At 36.9% G+C, this 20,845-nt stretch overlaps 1 protein-coding gene across 1 annotated transcript in view; it reads right to left on the bottom strand.

Annotated features, from left to right (window-relative positions):
* PRKG1 (protein kinase cGMP-dependent 1) overlaps positions 1–20,845 on the bottom strand; it is a 3,380,995-nt gene that overhangs the window by 2,256,202 nt on the left and 1,103,948 nt on the right. The gene's annotated exons all lie outside the window — the stretch shown is intronic.

Below are 20,845 nucleotides of genomic sequence, written 5' to 3'. Positions count from 1 at the left end.
AACTGTAACTCTCTCCTATTTGAAGACAGACACTCTTAGAGTTATGTTTATTAACATGATAGGTATGACTGATAGGAATGGATGGTACATTAAAAGGCCAACCAGATGGAGAGGGTAGAAAGAACACATCTCAGTATGCTAGATAACCCAGCAGGAGACCAATGTTATACCACTGCTTTCCATTTAATGCATCTAACTTAAGTTAGCTAAACATACAATTTGATGTACTGAGTTGAGTGAAATAGTTATTGGCAACTTCATAGGTTTGCATAATGACCCTAATCGTATTACTGATATAAGGCATTGGGTATAATATTATCAGGTATCTAAAGAACTGCATTTGGTAAAAATGTTGGACTAAGTGCAGCATTTATCTTCTGAAAAAATTCGCACTAGCAGTACTGCTAAAAGGAACATGTTATTAACTTAGTCTGAGCTAGTGTGACTCTGGAAGTGTAAAGTAAGTTAAGTTAGACAAGAAACTTACAGTACTGCATCTTAGTCACTTGCTTTTATTCCACTTTAGGTAATAAGACATAATGGCTCTAACTTTCCATAGCAATGCCTCTGCTGAGACAAAACATCAGTAAGTGCATTTTTCAAAGACGGAGCATTGTAAAGGACTTTTACTCACTATCTATTACTCAGTGGCACTTTTATTTTGAAAAATGCTACACTTTCTCTAAGGCAGTGTGATGTGTTTCACTGGTGACTCCTCTCAGCATCCAGGGTATTAGACTTAACGATATTTATTAATTCAATGAAACATAGTATATCTTGGCCATTGTTGAACAGAACCATAGCTGATTTATTTTATAGTGTAATTCCTTCAACTTTATTCTACTGACATAAAATGATTCCATATGTAGTTTTAATGACACAGTTTAAAAGAACTTCATCTGCACCCACTCCCACACACAAACAGATTATCACAGTTCAGCTAGCAGGTAGAAGTCTGAAAGAGCTGAATAGATATGGGTTGCAGTATACTGGTCTGTACATTCTGGGTGGAATGAAATTAGTCTTGGTCAAATTTCTCCAGTCCAAGCAAGATTTGTGGGAAAGAAATGGTCACAGTACTAATGTCTTTGAACATGTTGTTCCACTCCAGTGATGGTAGACCTTGTGGAGTGTGTGTGTGTGTGTGTGTGTGTGTGTGTATGTATACACAGAAGGGAAGGCCACACAGAATACCTAAACAGAGGCTTATGTCAGTCATAAGGAGATGGGGTTAAGAGTTGGGGATTAGGAATGTAACCAGAAAAATACTCTGATAGCTGCCTTTATGACATCTGCTAAAGAAAAAGGGGGCTGGTGTTTGGAAAGCAGTTGTGAAGAAGTAGAATTAAGGAAAAAAAAACAAATGCACTATTTTACTAGAAGTTCCTCTAGTAAGTTTACCAAGTTAAAACAATTAATAACATGAAAGAATTAACAAATAAAGGAATGAATGGATGAATGAAAGAATATTCTACATTATACAGCACAAATTGTTATACTCATATGAAAACATGCACTCATCATAAATGTTCTCTTAAGCCAAACTTTATTAAATGTCACAGATATGTGATTTTTCGCCATTATATCTAATGATTACATTTCGTTAAAACCCTGTCATCAATCTTTATCAGTTTGTCAGTGAATGCAAAGATAAAACAATTAGTAAAAAAAAATTAATTATGCTTGCCACCGAAAGCATTGTTAATAGCCACTCTTTTCTTCATATACCTTTAAAGCTGCTAATAATGAAAACAAAAAAAAAATAACTTGAAAAAATAAGAACATGCAGCTAAAAATCTGGACATGTAATTAGTCTAAAATTTGAATACCAAACAGCACGCAACATCTCCCACTTCCAGTAGGAAGTGAGCTACTACTCAGGAGTATATTTAATAAACAGAGCGTGATAACAATAATGGAAAATATATGAGCACATTATTAATGACAAAATGCAAACGGTTGCATTCATAAAATAGTCTTGACATCATTGCTGTAATATTTTCAAAGATTGTATTTGTTTCTTTTTTTTTATAGAAGATTGTATTTGTTTCTTTTTTTTTTTTTTTTTGACATCCACAGTGGTGCAGCGGTAGTGTTGTTGCCTCACAGCAAGAGGTTCTCCCATTTGATTCTCGGCTGGAATGCGAGGAGTGCCTTCTGTGTGGAGTCTGCATGTCCTCCCCATGGTTGGGTGTGCCTTCGTTGAAGGATGAACGTCGAGCTGGCACCTAGGCATTCATCAAAATCTACTGCCAATCATTAGCGGACTGGAGTTCCGCTGTGGTGACCCCTAACTGGGAAAAGCCGAAAGATAACAACACGTATTTGTTTCTTTTTTTACTTCTAAAATGGGACTGAATTTTGCTCCTAGATTCAAATGTAATGTAGAAGCTGCTTCTTCAGTTTTAATAAGATGCCCAGTGTTTTTCATATTTTATGGGATGGTGTGTAAAAGCTTTAAAAAAAATATTACTTTTTTAAAAATAGATCATACATTGTAACAGTATTGTATACTTGTTTTTGTCACCTTTTGTGTTTCTTTGAGCAGCGCTGATGGTTATATTCCTGTTTTGGACTGAACGTTTTATAAATGTTGCAGTTTATCAATTTCTAATGGTCATTCTGATCTTAATTTAACCTTATATACAACAGATCATATCTCAGTAAAACGCTTTCATACTTTTTAGAAAACTTTTATGAAAATAACTTTTGGCTGTTGTACTAATTGCATAAGCTAATACAAAAAAACCAAAAGAAAAAATGGCACCATATTGAATATGAGGATATCATTATGCACTTGTCAACAATATTTTTTGTCGCATCATAAAATTGAAGAAAACATTACTTTTTGGTAAATAAACTGTTTTAGTACTTGCATTATAACATGATAATGGAATGATTCCAATGCTGTTTCCGGCCTTTACATCTCATATGTAGATTTGCTGTGAAATGAATGGCATCACACTGAACACACTAATAACTGTTTAAGCCTACTAGTGAACTAAATAAATACACAACCTTGTATGAAACAATTTTGACATTTTTTAGTAAATTTGATAGGAAAACAGTCTTTGACACTGTGATAGACTGCATTTGTTTTGTTGATTGTAGGTATGTATACAAGGATACATATTTTCATAATATATGAAACACATATATATGCACACACACACACACACACACACACACATATATATATATATATATATATATATATATATATATATATATATATATATGGGAGCACCTGACAACGTCGACAGCTGAGAACGCCGACAAGGAGATCGCCGACACCAGAAGATCAAAGATTGAGAAGACCGATGGATGAAAACCCCGACGCTGAGAAGACCGACGGATGAAAACCCCGATGCTGAGAAGACCGAGGGATGAAAACCCCGACGCTGAGAAGACTAACATGGGAAAAGGCTGTGTAAGTATGCGGTAGTGACGGACGTTAGGGTGCGAGTAAGGTAAGTGTGCGATATTGACGGTGTCTAGGGATACGGGTGGGTTAAGTGAGTTAGGGTTCGGGCGCGGGTTAGGTAAGTGTGCGATAGTGATATTCTTTGGGTTAGGGGTGGGTTAAGTGAGTTAGGGTTAGGGTGCGGGTTAGGTAAGTGTGCGATAGTGATAGTCTTTGGTTTAGGGGTGGGTTAAGTGAGTTAGGGTTAGAGCGCGGGTTAGGTAAGTGTGCGATAGTGATAGTCTTTGGGTTAGAGGTGGGTTAAGTGAGTTAGGGTTAGGGCACGGGTTAGGTAAGTGTGCGATAGTGAAGGACCTTAGGGTTAGGGTTTGGGTTAAGGGTGTAGATAGTTGTGTATGTGAGGCTTAGTGTGAGTTTGTAAGGATTTTGGTGTGCTTGTGTTGTGTGTGTGCTTTTTGGACAGGGGATTTGTTTTGTTTGTTTATTGTCGGTATTGTGTCGGTATTATGGTGTGTCGGGCATGTGAGGTTTCGTGTTTGTGAACATTCAGTTATGTGGTATGTCTGATTTCGTTGTCGGTGTTGTGGTTTGTCGGTGTTGTCAGGTAGATCCATATATATATATATATATATATATATATATATATATATATATATATATATATATATATATATATATGTATGTATATATATATATATGTAGGAGTCACAACTTCAGCAATCATGTTCCTGCAGAAGGTAAACTAATTTTAACATTTCCAAATACTAAACCTGGCATCATCCATCCCGATACTTAGCTTAAGGTTTTTGGATGTTGCACTTTCCCATCTTCAAGAGATAAACTAACACAGAAGCAGTCATATTTTAGCAATAACCCATGCCTGGGTGTGGGTAATGCTGGATTTACCCACGGTTGGTGTGGTTTGGTCATGAGGGCAAAGTCCGAGTGGCTAAACAAAGACAACCATGGGTAAATCCAGCATTACCCACACCCAGAAGTGGGTTATTGCTATTATACAATGACATTATTTAAGAAAAAAATACTTACTTTTCTTAAATAATGGCATTGTATAATGCCTCCATGCTGCCCTTCCGCAGCTGTCTGGTATTCTGTGGCAGTTCTGATGTATTGCGCATGCGTATGCTTACGCAGTACATCAGAGCTGTGGGTGGAAACAACGGAGAAAGCAAGATCTTCGTTGCTTTTTACAAAGTATCTTGCTATGTTAAAGGAGTTTAACATAGCGAGACAGCTTTAAAAAAAGCAAAGGAGAATCTCCGTTGCTTTTTTTAAAGCTGTCTCGCTATGTTAAACCCATTTAACATAGCGAGACAGCTTTAAAAAAAGCAACAGAGAAAGGAAGATCTCAGTTAATTTTTTTAAAGCTGTCTCGCTATGTTAAACTCCTTTAACATAGCGAGACACTTTCTAAAAAGCAACGGAGATCTTGCATTCACTGTTGCTATAAAAAAAAAAAAAAAAGACATATATGGAAAAAGTCCTGGCGACCGGACATTTTTCCATTAGTATAAGTCTGATTTACAACGTGCACGCTGACCAATCAGCATGCACGTTTTGGAATATTAATGGGGGGTCGTTGTATAATACAGTATAACCATCTTTCCTTACAGCCGAGTGCGCCTCCCGGTGTTTCTGCAGTTACCTCCTACTGCACTACTAGGTATGAAATGTTGCTTGTTCACATTTGCATTAATAATTCCAAAAAACATGCTACAAACAAGGTGTCAGAATGTTTAATCTTGAAGCATATATGATGGCAAACAAAACTGTATTAATATTTGACCTCTGTGAATGAGTATTTGTTAGAACTGTAAGGTGATAACTTCATTTTTAAAGGCTCAAGCCATGCCCACTGGAAGTTAAAGGTACACACTCAAAAGAGCTGTACTGGAGGGAATGAGTTAATAACCAGATACCAGTCAGCACCTTGCTTTTGTGAACCAAGGAAAGCTGCATCTGTCAAAAGCTCAAAACATGATTGATAATAAAGTGATAAAAATGGCACAAAGAAAAACCATGACTGATTGATTGCCTTTTTTGTTTTAGTCACATACCTATCTACAAGCTTGACTAGCAGATAAAGAATACACACAGCAGAAGAGGAAAAATGTTTCTTCATGAAAAAATGAGTACTTTAAAAGTAGGAAAATGTTACCATAAGTGTCGTGATTCAATAACCCTATTAGAATGTTTGCAAGTGATCTTCATAAAAGTAAAGACTGATTAGCACAGAAAATTGTACCCATGTTTAAACCAACAACCACATAGCTGAAATTGTTGTAAATGTTTAGCATGAATATAGAAATCAATGCTCTCAGAACTTTTCATTTCATCTATTTGCCTACATAAGTTTTTGTCCCTATTCCTATTATTTTAATTCCTATTACATTTATTTATTTATTTATTTGCAGTTGGTTTACCAGGATAGTCCATTGGGCCAAAAGAACCCGTTTTCAATGGAGTCCTGGGGAGAAAAGCTCCAATACAGATGAAAACAGGTACATACAAAAAAAAACTACAATAATAATTATACAGAGTAAGAGATAAAACATTTAACACATTTAGGCTCAAAAATTCAAGAAGCATTCAAAACAATATAATCTGATGTGGATTAAATGTCAGGAGAATAAGTTAAAAGAGTAATGTTTTATGCATTCAAAGAAGTTGTTCAGAAGAAAACATAAACTTACATTGCAGGGTAGGTATTCTGAGGGAACATAAGCTTAGATAGGAAGAGTTATGTATCATATATGTGAAGGAGAATGGGATAACATAGAATTATGAGGGGAGGGAGCAAGAACAATCCCATTGGGATCTTAGATATGTATGAAGAGATTTTTTTGAACATGTACTGGTTAGTGGTGGTATGAATGGATGGTGGAAGAGAGTTCCAGAGACGAGCAAGATTAAAAGATAGTAGGTGTTTACCTGGGGGATGACATGGTTTATGTACTTCTAGTAGGTTTTGATTGTTAGACCTTAAGACTCTGTTTGGTAGGTGCATTTTGAAGGCGGAAGACAGGGAGGGACAAAGAGAGGGGCTAAGGATGAGCTTGTGAGCGAAAGTCAGCTGTATATATATGAGTTGATTAGGTAATTCGAGCCAGTTTAGTTTATGGAGAGAGGAACAGTGATGAGTAGCGGACCTATGGCTATTGGCGAATTTGGCAATTTTGTTATAGCAGGAGGAAAACTGTTTTTTTAGAGAAGTCTGAAGATTAGTCAATAATGGAGCCCCATAGAGAAGGGAGGGGATGAGAAAAGAGGAAGCGAGTGTGATTTTGGAGGAGCTTGTAAGGTATTGGTTCTGACGGTAGAGCATACCTAGTTTTTGATGGGTTTTTTTAATATTTAGTTGTAGATGGGAGTTGTAACTAAGCCGATTGTCAATCTGTGCACCTAGTAGCTTAGTTTCAGACACTAGTTCAAGGGGTGAGTTATTTAGGCTGGTAATTGAGAGAGAGTTCATGTTGAAGGTAGTGGATTTGGAGGGGGTGAATACCATAAGTTTTGTTTTGGAGGCATTGAGTGCTAAGTGATTTATTTTCATCCCATGTTCAGTAATTGAAAAAGCTTCCTGAGTAAGTTTTTGGAGCAGAGAGGGGGAGGTGGCAGAGCAGATGATGGTTGAATCATCTGCATATTGGATGATGTTTGCAAATGGGATAGATTTGTGATAATCATTGATAAATATATTAAAGAGGAGGGGACCAAGAATAGATCCTTGGGGAACTCCAGTGGGGGTACTAAGGAATGGGGAAGTGGCCTTTTTCCATATTACAGCTTGGTATCTATTTGATAGATAGCTGGAGAACCAGTTTATGGTAGAGGGAGAGAGGTTAAGTTTTGACAGTTTAGTTAAGAGCAAGTTGTGTGAAATGGTGTCGAAGGCTTTGGAGAGGTCAAGTAGTAAGGTGGAGACAATGTGGCCGGAATCACGTGCTGTGTTAACAGTCTCAAGAAAGGACAACAGGGCTGTCATAGTGCTATGATTTGGCTTGAATCCGTGTTGTGTAGGGGTTAGCAGGTTGTTATCTAAGAGATGTGGCAGAAGTTGAAGGTGTATACACTTTTCTAGAAGTTTAGAAATGGGGGACAGAATAGCAATAGGACGAAAGTTACTGATGTTGCAATTGTTGCCTCCTTTATGTAAGGGGATGATGAATGCTTGCTTCCACAGTTGGGGTACAATGCATTCGTGGTTGGAACGATTGATTAAAATGCTAATGGGATAAGCAATTGCATCTGCTGCTATATGTAGGAAGTAAGAGGGAATGTTGTCAGGGGCATTAGTACATGGCTTCAGTTTCTGAAGGAGTTTCTTTATAGCGGTAGTGGGTATAGGTTTTAATGAGAATGGAGAAGGATGGAGAGAGAGAGAATTAGAGGGGGGTACAGGTGATGGGGCAGTTTGAATAGTGGTTAAGGTGGAAGATAGGCAGAGTGAAGTAGAATTGAGGATAGGGTTGTTTGCAGGAGAGGGAAGGGGTGTCTTAGATGGTGAGGTGGAGCCTGTAAAGGAGGAGGTGAGTTTGTTAATGGAGTCGATAAAAAAGGAGTTGAACTGTGTAGCTAAATCCAAGTCTGGGATATTTGGGTCTGGGGTTGGGGTGTGTGGTTTGCTGGGGTTAAGAAGGGTGGAGATCCCCTTCCAGAATCTCTGGGGGTTAGTTTTATTATTGTTTTGGAGTGTGGAGAAGTATTTTTGTTTATCAGAGATTATTAGCTTTTTTACTTTATTTCGAAGGGTTTTGTATGCAATATGTTGTTCTGGGGTCTTATTTCTCAGATAGAGTCCCCAGGCTTTGTCTCTAAGGTGCATAGCTGATAATGTGGTTTTGGTTAGCCAGGGGGCTGATTTTATTTTTATTCTTTTTGTTCTTAGAGGGGCTTGGGAATGAAGTATTCCTAAGAAGGTGGAGTTAAAGTGGGCAACTGCTTCTTCTAAGGGCAGTGTCTTTAGATTGTTCCAATTAACTGCTTTTAGGGAATCTATGAAGATTGATGGGTTGAAGCTTTTGTCATTGCGGGTAGTGATGTAGTTGTAGGTGCGATTGGAGATGCAGGGGAGTCGGTGAGTGAAAGTAGGCAGATGATCACTAAGAGGGTCAGGTAGGGTACCGCTATCAGAAAAGTAGTGGGGGTGTGACACTAGAATCCAGTTGAGGATGGTGCCACTGGAGGGGTCCTTTGATGGGTGGGTTATGGTGTTGATTAGCTGGAAAAAGTTATAAAGATTGATGTTAAGATGGTTGGTTGGAGACTGGATGGAGGTCCAGTTAATATTTACATCTCCTAGGATTATGGTTTCATTGCTAATATTGTCAGAGAGCCAAGAGAGGATATTTTCAAGTGTATAAATATTGTCCCCTAGGGGGATGTAGAGGGATGCTAGGCATATGTGTTTGCGCTTGTTAACTTGTAGGAGAGAGATGAGTATTTCAGCGTTTTTAAATGTAGGAATAGGTTTGTCATATGGGGTGACTAGCAAGGAAGACAAGTATAGGAGAGCAACTCCACCGCCTTTCTTTTGGGTCCTGTCATTTCTGATGATTGAATAGGTGGGTAGAGTTATTTCAGAGTCTTTTATAGAGGGCTTTAACCATGTTTCTGAGATAGATAGTATGTCAGGTTTGTTATGCCTGAGCCATGCATGGAGGATTGGGACTTTATTCACTATACTTTGTGAGTTAAGGGAAGTAAAGAATATAGGCTTGTGTGAGGAGGAAGATGAGGAGGGGCCAGGGTTGGGATGGATATCACCAGATAAAAGACTGGTAATGAAATGAAAAATGGGGTTCAAAAGATAGTTGAGTGGAGTGGGAAAACGGTTTGCGTCTGCTGTGATGGCCAAGGGGTGTTCAGTTACTAAGGGGATATAGTTTTTCTGAGAGGGGAAAACTTTGAATGAGAAGGTGAAGAGCTGTGTTATTGGGTAAAGATGGGGGGAGATAGGAGAATGCAATTGTGGTAGTGGGGAGTTCAGATGGTTGGTTGTATGATAAAGTTGTGAATTGTAAAGAGTATGTGGTTGGGTGAGGTGATAAAGATATGATAGTTTAAGAGAAAGTGATTGAAGAATAAAGATGGATGAAGGATTTAGAGGCATGTTGAGAGGTAGCTTTGTATTAAGTGTGATAGTTGTAATATATGTGTTGTAAGTTAATTGTGCAGGGGGTGAGAAAAATCTTGTGTAGGTTGAGTAAAATAAAGAGTAGTAAGAGTGGATCTGGATGTAATTAAGCTAGGTAAGTGAGTGAGAGTTTTAGAAGTTAGATGTAATAATATGTATTAGCTGTGGGTGTGGTTACAAATTGGATAATAGGTTGTTGGGGGTGTGTCTGTGGTGTTGAAGGTTGATTGGTTTAGGGAGGAATTAGGTGTGGAAACAAGAGGGATATAGCTAGAGGCACTAGGGGCGGGTGGGATTTGGTGCAGGGTAGGGGAGTGGAGTGAGCCCGAAGGGCGAACGGAGCGGGAAACACCAGGAGAAGGACGAGAGCCAATCAGTGGAGCAAGGATTGCAGGAAAGTAAGCTGTAACAGAGTAAGTGAGGTTCTGGATATAATAGGTAGAGAGGGCTGGGAGTTTAGAGAGAAATGATAGTAAAGCAAAGGCTAGTAAAGGTAAAATAAGTTTAGAGATAAATGAAAGTAAAGCAAAGGCTAGTGAGGTAAAATGCAAGGAGTGAGTAAAGTAAAGGAACATCTTAAAATATATATGATTGGATGCAAAATACTGAGCTGTGAGCAGAAGCCATTAAGCCTATAAAGATCTTCTTGTTGGGCCAATACAGGAAATTAGATCACAAATCATACAATGGTATATCTTGGTTCTACCAACAGACTTCGAGGCAAAAGGTCTGACAGAGAAACCGATACAAAGGGTAAAAAGAAAGTGTTGACAGGGCTTCATTTAGTTTTCTTATTAAAATGTAAACAATATCGAAATGACTTTTCACCATAAAGTGAGGGGGAAATTTTATAGAGCTACCAATTGTAAAAGCTATGCTGTTGGTGTATATATCTCTGAAAGTGTTACACACAAAACATAGTCTTACTTTAACCCTAGAAGCCACAGCCATACAAAGAAAGATGCCTAATAAAACAAAAGTGATATGACTTACGTTGTTTACATGTTACTGCAGCAAGCATAGCAGACTTCAAACAGAGATCAGGAAAAGGAGAAATTGGAAGTTGCCCTAACAGTTACAGAGTGGGAATAAAATTTGAAACTTGATCGCAGCAGCAATCGTCTGTGGGCCAGTTATGGAAATGACTGCTAGTGGAAATGGAATCTCTGTTATTTCTCTAACAAAACTCGTAAAAGTCTGCTACCCATCTTAACAAAGATAACATGTTGTCATGGCAACGTAGGCACCCTTAACTAGATATGTGTACTTACACAGTTCCTGCAGCTATGAAGCTTCTTTCTCTAAAAAAGAAATCTTTATGTACCACACAACATTTTCAAACAGCTGAGGAACTTTTCAACTTTCTGAGAGCCATCTCTGAATTTATAGAATAAAATGTACCTGCAGGAAATTGTAAGGAAAAACATTGTCAAAAAATCATATTTCTTTACACTCTTTGTTTTCTTTTTCTTCAAGGGAAAAATGTGTGTGACTAGAACAGAAAGTATGCATCTATGTGTGTTTCTATGAGGCAATGGGAATGAAAACTTCAGATTTCATACAACACCTTATCTGCCTTGTATTGCTGTCATGTTTTGCAAAAATGATCTGAAATGTTTAAACATTTAAGTCAATCAATGTTGCACTATACCTTTTATGTGGATGCCATAGACATTAGAATTGATATTAGAATCCTAAATATCCTTACTGAAATAATTAACAGTATAACATACTACAGCAATGTTTTTCCATTGTTTGCCAAAACAGCAGAAAGTACCCATTATGAAGCACTGTTACATCAGATGCTTTGTCTCTGCTGTCTGTCACAAATTTTAAGATGTGTTACTCAAAACTAATTCACCCCAACCTAATGCTCAATGTTGACAGGCAAAAGGAGGAAATCTAAAGTGATTTCATAAAAGGGTTACATGTAATACATACCTTCTAGATGGGACTCTATACATATATATTTATTCACTAATCTGTGACCATTTTTACCCTGAATGCATGTAGGTCTGTGCAATGGAGAACATGCTCACAGATAGGTCATCATAATCAACCAGTATACAGTAAGATGCTTTGTAGTATTCTTAATACATACGTCCTATTATTCTTTGTCAGGCATTTCAATTTCCTCCAAGAAAACCTCCTCCATTCATAGAGTTACTTATAAGAGAGGAAAGGTATTACTAGATGTTTATGAGTGGATTATATATTTTTTTAGAATGTCTAACAAATTCAATTATTAAGAAATTATTCTGTATGTATTAATCCATAGTTACTGTTGGCTTTATAGTCCATTAAATATTCCATTTAGAATGCAGTGCACATTTGGTCCTTTGGATAAATGTCATTTTAAGAACCAGATACAGGACTTTGTGTTATGTGATTTATTATACTGCAGAAGACTGAGCAAACTCATGCAGTGAAAAAAAGGAAAGAACACCTAATTGGCAAAATCCTGAATAAATGTTGTCTAGATATGTATGCATAAAAAATAGTTTTTGTATTTATTTTATTTATTTCTTAAGCAGGTGTATAAACTGGTCTTAACAAGCCTTTTTCTTCAATGTCTTTGGCCATTGGGACAAGAGTAAATACCTTATAAATTATGGACAGTTTATTGTGGCCAGTTAATCACCATGACCTTTGAGTGGTGGAAAAAAATGGAATAAGTGGATAAATGTCACATTAACACTGACAGAGCATGCATGACTCTACAGAAAAAGAGACTAAAGATCAGGAGTGAATGACACATCTTAGAGCTATACAACAGGTCGTAGCACTAAGTCATTGTAACATACACAGTCTACAACAGACACAATTACATCTTTGAAAAATCCTTGCCATTGAACCAGTGATCTCTCATTAAATACTGAATATCAAACAGATATCATAAATACCAAGCCACCAGTAATATCGTTAAGACTCCACATACTTGCTTACTTCAGTCACATATCTAAAATGCAAAGATCACACCAACATCTGCATCCATACCTAGTGCTACCAGGAATCACACACACACAGCCTATACGCCTGTATAACTTAAGGTCCCCAAAAGCTGCAGCACAAGTTTAAATGTCTTAGTCATTGGTAATTCAAATGTAAGCTAGACAAGTTTAGCACCTGAAGAATGACAAAGGATAGGAGGTCCATTAGCTACCACTTTGGTGCTCAGATTAGGAATTTCATTAGGACTATTAGGTTCCAACACCTCTCCATATAAGGTTATGCTCTTGCAGGTGTCAACGTGGGACAAGCCACTTTAGGTGATAAAAGCAGTTTACCATCAGAAGGTCAAACATGACCCCATCGAATGATGGGATCATCAACCTACTTCCACGAACCCAACAATGTCAAATTCTGACATTGTCAAAATATGACCCGCCGCAAACCTCAGAATGCACTTTAACATGGGTCAAGATGGGGGCGAGATTCATAATTCAACAACGTCAGGTTTTACATTGTCGCCATTTGGAATCCTGACTTTGACTGAAGAGGATTTGATCGAACCCACTTTGATCTTCTGATTGTCATCAATTAAAAACAGGTGAGATGCAGGGAGACAATGCTGAGCTCTTCTCTTGTGTTTTCAAATAAGATAAGTTGCTGGCACTCACTAACATTCTATCTTCATGAAAATTATGCCTATATCCAAAGATATTAACTACTAACCCAGCTCTTATAATGCATGCTAATCCCAGTTGCATGAGATGCCTTTATTTAATTAAACTGGTTAGTTTCTCTGTTATACATAGTCAGGTATCAGCTCCACACCACCACAGTATCACTCTTATATGTGTTAAAGTAGTAAATAAATACTTACCTGGTCTTCCAAAGCATTTTAGGAAGAGGCATAGATAGGATATCTTATGCTCTGGGCAGCTCCCCTGACTGGAAAAGTTAAGGACCAAAAAAGGGGAGGTGGGGGATGCTTTAGGTCTTCTAAGATGAAGACAAAACAATATATTTTTTAATGGTAGTAAGGTAGCAAGCAACTTGCTACAACAGTACTGAAATATATTTATCATTTAATGCTAACCAGAAATGCAATATCAGGATTTACTTAGGAAGCAATAATTCCTTTCAGCTTTATAAATGAATGTCAGTGTGCAATCATGCCTGATTTTGCATTTTAACAACATGCATGGCAGCCAATCCCTTCACTCCATCTTAGTAATGGCTATGTTCCTTGACATCCTACTAACTGATTTCAGCCACACAGATAAAACATTAACATGCACTCTCACCACTACTCAGCATACTGCTAAGGGGAGACATTTGAATTATAAGACCTGGATCTTTAAGGTCTCCTATGCATGCAGCACATTTCAGAAATGTCTGAATCACTGGACAGTCCATAGTAAGACTTAGTGAAGCAACATTCATCAAGTCAGCAAAGAATACTATCAATACTAGCTGCCCCTCTGGTGCAAGGATTAAGGATGTCACTAGGGCACTGAGAACATCATTTCAAGTATGATTATGACCTTGTAGTTGTATATGTTAGGTTGAGGGATCTTTGGACACTATCTATGGGGTGCAGAGAAACATTGCTGATCGTTTCACATATGTCTTTGAAAAAGGCAAGGTCTTACCATTTATCAGCGTCCCACCTTTACCAAGAATGATGTCTAAAGTATATGATAAAATAATTTGTGTCAGTACTTTGCATGCAAAATGCATCATCTTAGGGTGCATGAATGTCTACAATTAACATATTCAAAAATCTCTTAGCTTTTGCAGTGATTTACTTAGCTCTAGCTGTTCAGTTTTTCCATACTTGCTAAAACATTTGCTGCCCACATAGTAACTTTCTGTATGCAGAGTTTAACTAATGGATATCTCAGTATTGGAAATTGCAATCTAGATAATATCAGGGCAACACTGTTGAATGCCAGGAGCCTAAACAACAAAAGTTATTATTTATTTATCTAACATTTGTTTACTGGGAAACTGCAACTTGGAACAAGCCAATTTTCAGTGGAGGCCAGGCAGAAATGCTCCAGACACATATCTTTGAAATGTGGAAGGAAACCAGAGTACCCAGAGGAAACCCACATGAACACAGCTAGGACATGCAGACGCTGCACAGAAGGCACCCCAGCCGAGAATCGAACTGGAGAACCTGTTGCTGTGAAGCAACAATGCAAACCCTTGCACCACTGCCCCATCCTAATCTTGGTCTTGGGGTCTTCTTTTCCACTGAAATCATCAGCATTTACAGCTAAATAAACTTGGTTTCACTGTAGTGATAGCTCTTTCAACATTTCAAAGCACAATGCCTATCATGCATTCAGATCAATCAGAAGTCCACAAATAAGGACACATCCGCAATAAAGAATTTATATCTAGAAAAACTGGAACTACATTGGAGCTATGCTTGAATGCTATTATTAGTCTGGGACTTAATGAATGTTTATGTATTGCATGCTTGTTGAAACCCAAGGCATTAGAGAGATGATGTAAACATTGTTCTTCTGTTGATTGGTCAGCTTATAGTTAAAGGACAAATAGCTTTCTAGTATAAGTGGGGTTGCCATTAAAATGTCTGAAGTCTGGTTATTTATTGAATTATAAATTGTATATATTGATTGGTCAGCACATTTTTTGTGATTCAATTAAATCTTTCAAATTGAAGGGAATGTCGGTCATATGACTTAATTATCGGCATCTATTCGATTATATAATAGGCTTGCTTGATGATATTATCCATCCAAAGAAGTTTTCGAAGACGGAAGTGCTTATCTTTACTGTAGATTTATCTTTATTTTTATTTGTGGGCTTTTTTCATTATAATTTTGGCCTTTGGTTTGAGTTTATTTCTATTGTGGACTAATATTGTCTTCTGGACAAGCTTTAATCCTTACCGATTTTAACGGAAGCATGCTTCTAAAATAAATAAGGTAGCTTTTATATCTCTAGTGTCCCCACTTTTTGTCATTTTGCAGTTCATGTTTTGGGTCTTGCATTTTAGCCCAAACAGAAAACTCTACTCTATTCAAGCCCTTCACAACCTGGAGGATATTGATGCATGTGTATTGACTAAGACACAGTTTAAAATAGTGGAGAGCACTCCAGCTATGCAGGGTTATAACGTCTTCCATATGTTTAGATCACCTACTGTGCAGGAAGGGTTAAAAGGTGGTGGTGTCTCAATCCCATCAAGGCTGGTAAAGCAGCATGATAAACCAGAGCTTCTAAATCCCTATTTTTAACATCCTGTACTGTACACATATTAACTAGCTACAGAACTCCCTCTATGACACAAGAAAGTCACAACACCTATCTACAGGAACTAAAATCACTCAGCATTAAACTCAATACCATTTTCTGAGGTGATCAAGACTATTCAACCTTAGGTTGGGAAACCTATGTCACAACTAATGCACAAGCACAGAGATTCCTGGACTTTTATCAATACAAATGCCCTGGAAGAATTGGACTACCCAAAAGGGGAACGGCATCTTTAGTTTTGTCCTTTCTAATATAGGAGCATCTTATAACATCCTTTTTGTATCTTCGTCACTTGTTAGGTCTGACCATAATGCAGTCTATTAAAATTTAAACTGGACATTTCTTCTACCCATACCTCTCAACTGTCCAGATTTTCACAGAATGTCCAGATTTGTGTATCATATTTTTGATTTGTTCCTCATAAAATCTTTGCTTTTTATGACAAATCAGTAAAGACTGAAGTCACTAATTAATGACAGACATTTGAGTTTTAGGCTTCAGATCATTCAGAATATGCATGGCAGCATAAAGCTATTTATTGTAGCAACTATCTAAGTTTGTTAGAGCAATAATTAAAACTTGTCTTTATTTTTGAACCTTTGTCCCTCTACTATTTTTTGCTAAATAAAGGTTTGCTGTGGTTTGTCCAGTGTTGGTTCCTGCTTCACATTTAGTTATTAGTTTGGAGTTTCTTGGTCTGCGTTGGTATGGAGACAGGTGCCGGTATGGAGAACATGTCCATAGGGAGCCTAGCAGCATTAATCCAGCTGCTATCTGAACAAATTACCGATTTGGGTAGGAATCTTAGTCCTTTACCCAGAACGTTTGGGACTGGTTACATTAACATGAGCAGAGTGATGGATACACAAGTTTCTTTGATCCCCCCCAGGGCAAAGAAGCTCTATTTCCGCTAGTACACAATCTATGCTGACTGATATTGGTTGACAAGTTATGAGGGGTGATGTTGATAGCACACCTCAAGCAGGAACAGAATTGGCGTCTTTTTCCTTTACTGACTGGTTACATGAGGGTTCCCGGTGTGAGTTTAAGTAGTGAACTCACACAAACAGCCTCAGAACTGTGGACGGACAACTTATAAACTTTGAGAGGGAAATATTGAAGCTGAGGAAGCTGCAAGTTGAAAATAATTATTTAAGAGAATGCCTTCGTAGAGAACATGTAATCGAAGGGACTACGGACTTGGAAGTTCCCCACAGCTACTGTTCAGGGTTCAGACTTTCACAGGCATTTAGTTGCCATGTTCAACAGGCATGGCTGTGAACTGCTTGAGTTGTTAATGAACGATAATGAGAAAAAAATGAATAATTTGAAAGATAAAGTTGAGGAATGTAATGGAGCATTAAAAAGTGATTTGTTTTTTCCACTGAAAGTGGATAAATACAGAGCATTATTTGTGAATGTAGACAAAACAGTTGATGAATTAAAAACAAAAAAAGTAAAAAGCTTAAAAGAGACAAAAGGGAATATGAGGCCGATAAGGCATACCCCCTACCTGTTAACATGCGTGCACAATATATTGGGGAAGAAGTTAATGTTTTTGATAATAACAAAGATATGAATGTAGAAGGTGAAAGTGGTTCAACAAATACACAGGCTGTCCCTTTAGAAGCACCTTTGAGGAGGTCAGAGCGCCTCCAGAATCAGAGGAGGCAGAACAATTACAACCCAACAGGGGTCGTCCTTACAGAGGGCGGGGGAAGGGAGCATCCAACAGATGGTGAAAGACAATACACAAGAGTTAGTTGAAATTATAAGCAATATTCATAGTGATTTCAAGATATTTAATCTCAGTGAAGTTAATGTTGACACCAAACGGGTAAAGTTTTTCCAAAAAGGGTTGAATTATGTACCAACAAAAGTACATTCGGTTGAGAACAATTTAAAACCTTTGTTAGGAAACTGAATTTTAAATTCTATTTTGAGAATGAACAAATTAACACATCTGAAGCACAATGCAAAAAACTGAGTAGATTTAACCCCCTCCCCTTCACCCTATACTGCATGTATTCGAAAATTTGTGTGGTAGTCAGATAAGGAAAATTGTTAAAGAAAAAAGAAAATAATTTAGATCTAATTTATCTGATGAAGAAAATAAATTACTTGAGCACATTGTAAATAAAAGTATTAGGGTCATGAAACCAGAAAAGGGAGGGGGGATTGTGATTATGGAACAACATGAATATGTAGAGAAAATGTTGTTGCAGTTGTACAGTAACAGTTATGATGAAACATCTATTAATGAGTTAAATATTGTCTATAGGAATGTTGACATAATTTTGAAGGATTTATTAATGGATGAACAAATCACCATCAGTGAGTTTAACTTTCTTCAGCAGATTTGCCTCGGTTTCCGACAATATTCAGAATCCCTAAAATCCACAAGAGTATTGTGGACCCCCCCCCCCTGGCCCATAGTAGATGCTAAAGCATCAAAAACATTTAATCTGGCAAAATTTCTTGATTTTCACCTTAAGCATGTTTTAGATAAACACCAGCATGTACTAAAGGACTCATAGGATTGTTTAAGTAAGATTAACAGCAACTTATACAGTGATAATTTGATTCTTGTAAACATAGACATCAAAGATCTTTTCACCGTAATCTCCCATGACATTGGTATTACGTGGTTCTATGATTTTCTATGTTCAAATATTTTGTTTAGTCATCCAAGAATATTAATGCTCAGAACATCGATGGACCTTATTTTGAAGAACAACTTCATTGTGTTTGAAAATCATTTTTTTAAGCAGAAAATTGGAGTTGCAATGGGGGCGGCATGTGCCCCCCTGTTTGATAACATTGTGTCGACCCAGTGGGAAATAATGAATGTATTTAATAGTGAGTTGTTCAAGCAGTGTAGATTTTATGGATGTTTCTTGGATGATATTTTGATTTTTTGGGATAGTGCACAGGAATTACTTGAGAGATTTTTTTGAATATTTGAATGTAAGTACCACTTTTTTATTATTTACCATAGAGACTGCCATAGATGTCATTCATTTTTTAGATATCACTATAAGGATTGACAAAAACAATAAGCATTTCATTTCAACTTTATATAGAAAACCCACGTATTCAAACATTCTCCTGCATTTTAACAGTTGTCACCCTTCACATCAAAAGAGATCTTTGGTGACGGGGCAGGGAGTAAGGTTAGCCAGAATGGTTAGTGAAGTGGAAGTTTTTATTGAAGAAGTAGAGAAACTTAGGAACATGTTATTAAAAAGGGGGTACCCCAATGGATTTACAGACCACATATTGAAGGAAGTGGTGAATAAAAGAATTGATAGACACTTTATTCCATTGTTAGGGTTAATGCAAACAACCTTAACAGTGACATAGGTAGACTAATGAACAAAAATAATGCAGGAGCAAAAGGAGATAACTTTATGGGGACAATGCCATTAACTTTTAGTCCTGTATTTTATGACATTAAAGAAGTAATTAACAACAATGGGGGTATTTTGACTAATGAACTAGAACATAGAGAAAAAGTGGGTGACAAACCACTGGTAATATACAAAAGGAATTCCAACAAAGAATATATTGGAAAGGTGTATTCCTAGTAAGATCAAAGGTTGGATGAAAAAATGTGGTAGATGTTCACAATGTACTCATATTATTGAACGTGACAGAATTTACATCATGGGTTATGATGAAGTAAAGCTGAGACATAAATTTAATTGTCTCAGTAAATGCTTGGTATATATAGCAATTTGTCAGGAATGTAGACAATTTTATATAGGTAAAACATAAAAAAAATGGTCTCAACAAATGTATTAACCAGCATTTTTATGACATACGTAGAGGTAACTTGAACAATGCCTTAGCCTGGTATATTATTGAATTCAGTAGCCATTACTTTAAATTTGCAGGTCTGGAGCAAATAGTTAACAAAGATGGTGTGGGGAGGGGAGATGTTTTTGGAGTATAGAGAGTTAATATGGCAGCTTAGGTGCAATGCAACAGTTGCACCAGGTCTGAATGAGACCGTGTCTATATCATGTTTACAAAGACTAAGGTCTGAATTTCACATATAAAGTGCAATCTATTTATTTAAACATCAGAAGTGGAGATAGACTTATTGCATTCATTCATTAACTTATTTATTTTATTAACTTATTTATCCCTTCATTATGGTTGTATTATGGTAGAAAATAATGTATGTGATTTTAATAATAATTGTGGTAGATAAGTATTTATTAGGTGTATTTATGTTAGATTAACATATGTTTTAAAATAACCTATGGGGAAACGTATTAGTGAACATGTGATATGGGGGGGTGATTATTTAAGCACTGTGTGCAATGTAATTTGTTATTCTGATGAAGTCAATGGCTTATGGCCAACGAAAGCACTAAAAAATAAAGCTTTGCTGTGGTATATCCAGTGCTGGTTCAGCTTCACATTTACTATATCCAGATGTCTTATGCTAAGAGGTTGAGAGGTAATCTTCTATCCAAGATACCTTTAGAAATTTCTTTAAACAAACTATCTACTCCATGTGACACACTGGCAAGCTTCAATTCCCCACCAAACCCAATTAACTCCACTGAATGTGCAGAAACATATTCCACCATGATGTACCAGCATGTAAACATCTACACAGATGCAACTGTACCCTGTAGAAACAAGTGAAGGATAAACCCCAGAAATAAACACACATGTTGCAACCATAATATCAACAAGCTTCATAATAAAAGGAAAGTAAGTTAGAGTAATTTCCCGAAGATTAAAACCCTTTTTACTGAAATAAACAAATGTTTCAGGAGCTTAATAAACTGTATCAAAGCCAAGTTTGAGGCAAAATAGCTATCCTAGCCAAAGAATATCATAAGACATTGGTTAGTTACATTCGTAATTTCAAAACAGAATGTAGCAATCCACTGTTCTTTTTTTTTTTCAAATATTTCTTTATTTTTCTTTCAAAACATAAATATAGAAAAACTTCTAAATGTGAGATCGTAGTAACAAAATTAATGTTGGTTTATACAGAGTCTGATCTAAAG

This window comes from Protopterus annectens, chromosome 14.part0 (genome assembly GCF_019279795.1).
Source record: "Protopterus annectens isolate FY-2018-M chromosome 14.part0, PAN1.0, whole genome shotgun sequence".
Classification (NCBI taxonomy): Eukaryota; Metazoa; Chordata; order Ceratodontiformes; family Protopteridae; genus Protopterus; species Protopterus annectens.
Note: the sequence above shows the minus strand (reverse complement) of the source record. Positions and strands in the feature narration are given on the sequence as shown.